This window comes from Rhinopithecus bieti, unplaced genomic scaffold, assembly GCF_001698545.2.
Source record: "Rhinopithecus bieti isolate Rb0 unplaced genomic scaffold, ASM169854v2 scaffold_21412, whole genome shotgun sequence".
Lineage (NCBI taxonomy): Eukaryota > Metazoa > Chordata > Mammalia > Primates > Cercopithecidae > Rhinopithecus > Rhinopithecus bieti.
The window spans coordinates 2,233,634-2,239,742 of record NW_016811643.1 but is presented as its reverse complement, the minus strand read 5'-3'; the positions used below and the strand labels follow the sequence as shown (position 1 = coordinate 2,239,742).

General features: G+C 46.9%; 2 protein-coding genes across 8 annotated transcripts in view; one reads left to right on the top strand and one right to left on the bottom strand.

Annotated features, from left to right (window-relative positions):
• The window catches only part of PGAP2 (post-GPI attachment to proteins 2), a 39,377-nt gene extending 39,181 nt beyond the window's left edge, over positions 1-196 (bottom strand). Inside the window, exon 1 of the mRNA XM_017894408.1 lies at positions 105-196. The gene's annotated coding sequence lies outside the window, so the exon portion shown is untranslated. The remainder of the gene's footprint in view (positions 1-104) is intronic.
• Positions 1-6,109, top strand: part of NUP98 (nucleoporin 98 and 96 precursor) — a 134,143-nt gene continuing 128,034 nt past the window's right edge. For 4 of the 7 annotated variants that reach the window (XM_017894400.1, XM_017894402.1, XM_017894401.1 and 1 more), the window contains exon 1: positions 203-354. The gene's annotated coding sequence lies outside the window, so the exon portion shown is untranslated. Of the gene's footprint in view, positions 790-6,109 lie in introns of all 7 variants that reach the window. The other 3 variants (XM_017894399.1, XM_017894404.1, XM_017894397.1) reach the window with 2 other exon arrangements.

Here is a 6,109-nt window from a genome sequence, read left to right as displayed (position 1 = left end):
CTCCTTGTGCCCCTCCTCTTCCCTCTCGCCCCTTCCCCCCCGCCCCAGACCCCCCCCACGTTCGGTTTCAAAAGACGCGTTGCCCAATGAATAACAGGGCCGACCCAGAGTGGCGGCGGTAACCACCAATGCGCGGACGGCGAGGGCGGAGCGCCCGCAACGAGCCTCTGACGCCGGGCGGCGTGTGACGCAGTCGGGCCCTCTGCGCGCTGCGCCCGAAGCGGCGGTCGGTAGCAGTGGTGGTAGCGGTGGCGGCGACGGTTTCGTGGGGGCCGCGCGCTGCTCTGTGAGTGGCGGGTGGCAGACGGGCCTGGGCCCGGACTCCTGACACTTCCCCTTCCCCACTGAACCGCGGTAAGTCGGGAGTCCGAGCTGCAGCGGCCGAGACCGACAGGCCTCTACTCTCTTCCGGGCGGGCGGACGCGCGGTGCGTCCCAGGGCCTCTCCGCGTCGAAGTCTCGCGCAGCGGCGCGCACCTTCTGGCCTGAGAGAGGGGCGGGGCCCAGGATCCAGAGGCCTGGAGGTCCGGCTTTGGAGGCCCTGGGAGAGAATGAACATCAGTGGGGTCTAGGCTTGGAGGTTTCCGGTTGCTGCCCACGAGAGTGGGCGTCTGTCTGGTTGTACTCATTCATTCGGTGGTGTAAGGACCCCACGGTGGGCTGGCCTTTCCGGAGTCAGCGCTTTGAGACCCTGAATACTGTCTGCCCGCACTTCCTTGAGCGTCATGTGGGACTGGGCTTAGTTTGCCTTGGCTTCTCCATAAGGAAAATGGGCACCCCGAGGATTAGGGTGAGTCCGAATTTGTGAGATTTTTAAGATAGTATCTGAGAATAGGAGTCGGTTCGGTGGAGCAAAAGGTTCTTTTATTTTCCCACGTGTTCAGTGTAAAGCCAGATGAGAAAGATTGAGTTTCTGGATTACTGTAGCCATAAGGACTTTAGAAATTGTTTAAGTCAATCCCCCTACCTTACATCAGTTTTGTAGATAGGGGAAATTGAGGCCCGGAGTAACAGGCAGGATTAGTCAACGCCGGATCTTTGACAGTCTAAAAATTTTTCTACTACCTCACCCTCCCTGAATGTTTCAGTCTCCCATTATTAAGAATTCCCTATGGGAGGTCGGTGCGGCATGGACGTTAGGTAGCTAGACGTAGATGTAGTCTTCATAGCGTTTTCCATTTAGTTGCTACCGGCCCTGTTCACGGGTAAGGTGGGAAGCTTTGTTAGTGGTACCCTAACCTGGACCTCGAGAACTAAACTTAGAAGATGGTTAAAGAATGTCATCGTTGTTATGTATTGGAAACAAATCGATAAAACTACAAGCCATTATTTCCTTTTCTAAATACGAATTTTTTGACTTGTGTCAGCTGATGAGGACTCGGAGTCAGTTAGGGATTTATAACAGTACTGGAGTAGAAAGCAGGAAATTTTCATTGACAAGACTTAGAAAGCCAGGCAGGAGTCCGTTTGTAGTAGTTGTACCTTGGAACTCATGGCTCCTTTCAGGTACAGAATTCAAAGTGAAGTATTATAGTAGAATAAGGTGAGGAAAAAAAACTCCGTTTTGTAGGAAGAAGCTAACTGGAATAAAGAAAGAAAAGAGCCGTGATTATTCCCTGTGAAGGTCTTATAAATTCAAAAAGAAACTAAATTCAAGAAGAAACTCGAGTTAACTGAGTTACAGTATGTTTACCTGGTGGAGGAAGTTAGGGTATTTAAAAACCGAAACTAGAGGTTGGACAGGATAAAGGTACTGGGAAATACTTGGGTAAAATTATTATTTTTGACTCTTCAGATTTGATGAAATTGAATTAGTTGACACTTGGTTCTGTTCTTATCAGTAAGATTGTTACTTTGCTCTTGTTTAGATGACAGAGCATAAACTCAAAACTAGTAGTGCAGAAGAGAACCATAGTCTAAATAGTAAAGTGTGAACAGGTTATGTTTTCCGTGACATTTTCTCAGTTCAAGCTTCACCCTTTTCTGGGAAGCTGTTCTTGGCATTCTCTCCTCTGCAAGCTTCCATAACACTTATTTGATACTTGCATTTATAGAACATATTTTTATTTTAGCTGTTTTTTTATTAGGCTGGTAAAATATTTTCATCTTATCTTTGTTGTCCAGTTGCTTGCCATGTAGTAGGCCCTCAGTAAGTGTGTTTACTTGAATGAATAGACAAATATGGAGGAGTTATACCTAGCAGTAGTCAATAGAGAGAGGCTCCTGAAATATGGGGCCCAGATAAGATGGTTTCTGCTGTTTATGTGTTATAGGATACTTTGGTACCTGACATTTATGTGTTTATTTATTTAATGAGATAGAGTCTCACTCTATCACCCACGCTGGAGTGCAGTGGTGCAGTCTCGGTTCACAGCAGCCTCAACCTCCTGGGCTCAATCAGTCCCCCCACCTTAGCCTCCCATGTAGCTGGGACCTCAGGTGTGCGCCACCATACCCAGCTAATTTTTTTTGTATTTTTTTGGTTGAGATGGGGTTTTGCTATGTTGCCCAGGCTGGTATTGAATCCTGGGCTCAAGCCACCCCCCACCTCAGCCTCCCAAAGTGCTGAGATTACAGGCATGAGCCACTGCATCTAGCTGGTACCTGACTTTGTTTATGTCTACTAGGTTCTAGATAACTAAGAGCAAGCAGAATTTTTAAGGAACTAAAATTTACAGCTTTGAAAAAATTAGTTATTATTTTCTTGTAATATGATTTATGTGGTGGTAGTTAACCTGGAAAGTAAAGAATGATGGTACTAATGTTTAATTTCCAATAATGAGACTATATGCAGTTATGCAATTTGTTGAAAGGTTAGGGGAATAAGAAATTCAGAGATTTGACGATAAGTATTGGCCGAGCATGGTGACTCACTCCTGTAATCCTAGCACCTTGAAGGTCGAGGCAGGTGGATTGCTTGAGCCCAGAAGTTGAAGACTAGCCTGGGCAACATGGGGAAACCCTGTCTCTATGAAAAATACAAAAATTATCCAGGTATGGTGGCTTGCACCTGTACTCCAACTACTCGGTAGGCTGAAATCAGAGAATCGCCAGAGCCCTGGAGATTGAGGCTGCAGTGCTGTGATTGCAGTTCCAACCTGGGAAACCGTGTGAGGCCCTGTCTGAAAACAAAACAAAGGCCCGGTGCGGTGGCTCACACCTGTAATCCTAGCACTTTGGGAGGCCAAGTCGGGTGGATTGCCTGAGCTCAGGAGTTTGAGACCAGCCTGGGCAACACGGTGAAACCCCATCTCTACTTAAAAAAAAAAAAAAAAAAAAAAATACAAAAAATTCGCTGGGTGTGGCGTCATGCGCCTGTAATCCCAGCTACTCAGTAGGCTGAGGAAGGAGAATTGCTTGAACTCCCAGGGAGGTGGAGGTTGCAGTGAGCATCGGTTGCAGTGAGCTGAGATGCGCCACTGCACTCCAGCCTAGGTGACAGCGAGACTCTGACTCGAGAAAAGAAAAGAAAAGAAAAGAAACAAAAAACAGTACGTATTAGAGGCAAGGGAGGTAAACATTTCCTGAGAACTTGGTGCATTCTTTTTGTTTGAAATTGACCCTAAGTATTTGGCACAGCATGGCTCTAGAGAAAGGTTTCTCAGCTTTGGAACTTTTGAGACTTTGGGCCAGATAATTATCGTGGGGCCTCTGTTGTATATTGTAGGATATTTAGCGACATTCCTACCTCTGTCCATTAGATACCCATAACACATCCTGTGCAGGTTAAAATCAGGAATGTCTGAAGAAATTGTCACAGTTGCCCTTGATTGAGACTACTACTCTAGTGAAAACTTTTCAAATATATTATTAAAATAACACTGTGGCTTGGCATTTGTTTGCATTACATTTTGTTAAAATGTCCGCGAAAACCTTTTTTTTTTTGAGACAGAGTCTCACTCTGTCGCCCAGGCTGGAGTGCAGTGGCACAATCTCAGCTCACTGCAAGCTCCGCCTCCCGGGTTCACGGCAGTCTCCTGCCTCAGCCTCCTACGTAGCTGGGACTACAGGCGCCCGCCACCACGCCTGGCTAATTTTTTGTATTTTTAGTAGAAACGGGTTTTCACCGTGTTAGCCAGGATGGTCTTGATTTCCTGACCTTGTGGTCAACCCGCCTCGGCCTCCCAAAGTGCTGGGATTACAGGCGTGAGCCACCGCGGCTGACTCCGTGAAAAACTCCTTAACTTTCTTTTTTTTTTTTCTTGAGATGGAGTTTCGCTTTTGTCATCCATGCTGGAGTGCAATGGTACAATTTCGTGATCTTGGCTCACTGCAACCTCTGCCTCCTGGGTTCAAGCAGTTCTCTTGCCTCAGCCTCCCAAGTAGCTGGATGACAGGTGCGTGCCACGACGCCCAGCTAATTTTGTATTTTTAGTAGAGACAAGGTTTCACCATATTGGCCAGGCTGATCTGGAACTCCTGACCTCAAGCAATCCACCCGCTTCGGCCTTCCAAAGTGCTGGGATTACAGGCTTGAGCCACCGCGCCCGGCCTGATAGCCTTTTCAAATAATTCTGTTCTTTGACACTGCACTCAAACCTTTTTGTTTTTTTGGGACGGAGTCTTGCTCTGTCGCCCAAGCTGGAGTGCAATAGCACTATCTCAGCCTACTCCAACCTCCGCCTCCCAGGTTCAAGCGATTCTCCTGCCTCAGCCTCCTGAGTAGCTGGGACTACAGGCGTGCATCACCACGCCAGGCTAGTTTTTTGTATTTTTAGTAGAGACGAGGTTTTGCCATGTTGGGTTTGAACTCCTGGCCTCAAGTGATCTGCCCACCTTGGCCTCCCAAAGTGCTAGGATTTCAGACGTGAGCCACTGCGCCTGGCCTCATACCTTTTTGAAGGGTCATTGTAGTGTGGAATCTGAAACTGTGTCATTGAACTTTTGTAGTCTGTTGTATTAAAAATCATTGGTCTGTATCGTACTTTGAATGGATCTTTACACTTCTGTGATTTTATAACATGATGCATTCGTCATTTGGAAATACTGATTTACTGAGTTACGCAGATCTTCCTTTTTTTATTATTTTTTATTTTTTTGTTTTTGAGACAGAGTCTCACTTTGTCACCTGGGCTGGAGTGTCGTGGCACAATCTTGGCTCACTGTAACCTCTGCATTCCAGGTTCAAGCAGTTCTCATGCCTCAGCCTCCTGAGTAGCTGGGACTACAGGTGTGCACCACCACACCCAGCTAATTTTTGTATTTTTTGTAGAGACGGGGTTTCAACATGTTGGCCATGACTTGTCTGGGACTCCTGACCTCAAGTGATCTTCCTGTCTCAGCCTCCTAAAGAGCTGGGATTACAGGCATGAGCCCCATTGGCCCAGCCCAGATCTTCCAAATGTTGACAAATTTAATTATACAATTGTTTCTGTTTCCACCTATCTCATCAAGTAAGTCTTTTTAAGAATTGAGAAGCTTACAACCTGATAGTGGTGAATACCTGTTTTTAGAATTCTAATTTTTGTATCAACTCTTTTTTTATTTTTTTAGATGGAGTCTTATTCTGTCACCTAGGCTGGAGTGCAGTGGCGTGATCTCAGCTCACTGCAACCTCGCCTCCTGGGTTCAAGCAATTCTCCTGCCTCAGCCTCCTGAGTAGCTGGGATTACAGGCGGGTTCCGCCACACGTGGCTGATTTTTGTATTTTTAGTAGAGGCAGGGTTTCATCATGTTGGTCAGGCTGGTCTTGAACTCCTGACCTCGTGATCTGCCTGCCTCGGCCTCCCAAAGTGCTGGGATTATAGGCATGAGCCACCGTGCCCGGCCTGTCTTTTCTTTTTTTTTTTTTTTTTTTGAGACGAAGTCTTGTTCTTTCCCCCAGCCTGGAGTTACAATGGTGGGATCTCAGCTCACTGCAACCTCCGCCTCCCGGGTTCCCGTGATTCTCCTGTCTCCGCCTCCCAAGTAGCTGGGATTACAGGCGTTCACCACCATGCCTGGCTAATTCTTTGTATTTTTAGTAGAGACGAGGTTTCATCATGTTGGCCAGGCTGGTTTTGAACTCCTGACCTCAAGTGATCCACCCGCCTTGGCCTCCCGAAGTGCTAGGATTACAGGTGTGAGCCACCATACCCGGCCAGTACCAAATCTTTTTTTTTTTTTTTTTT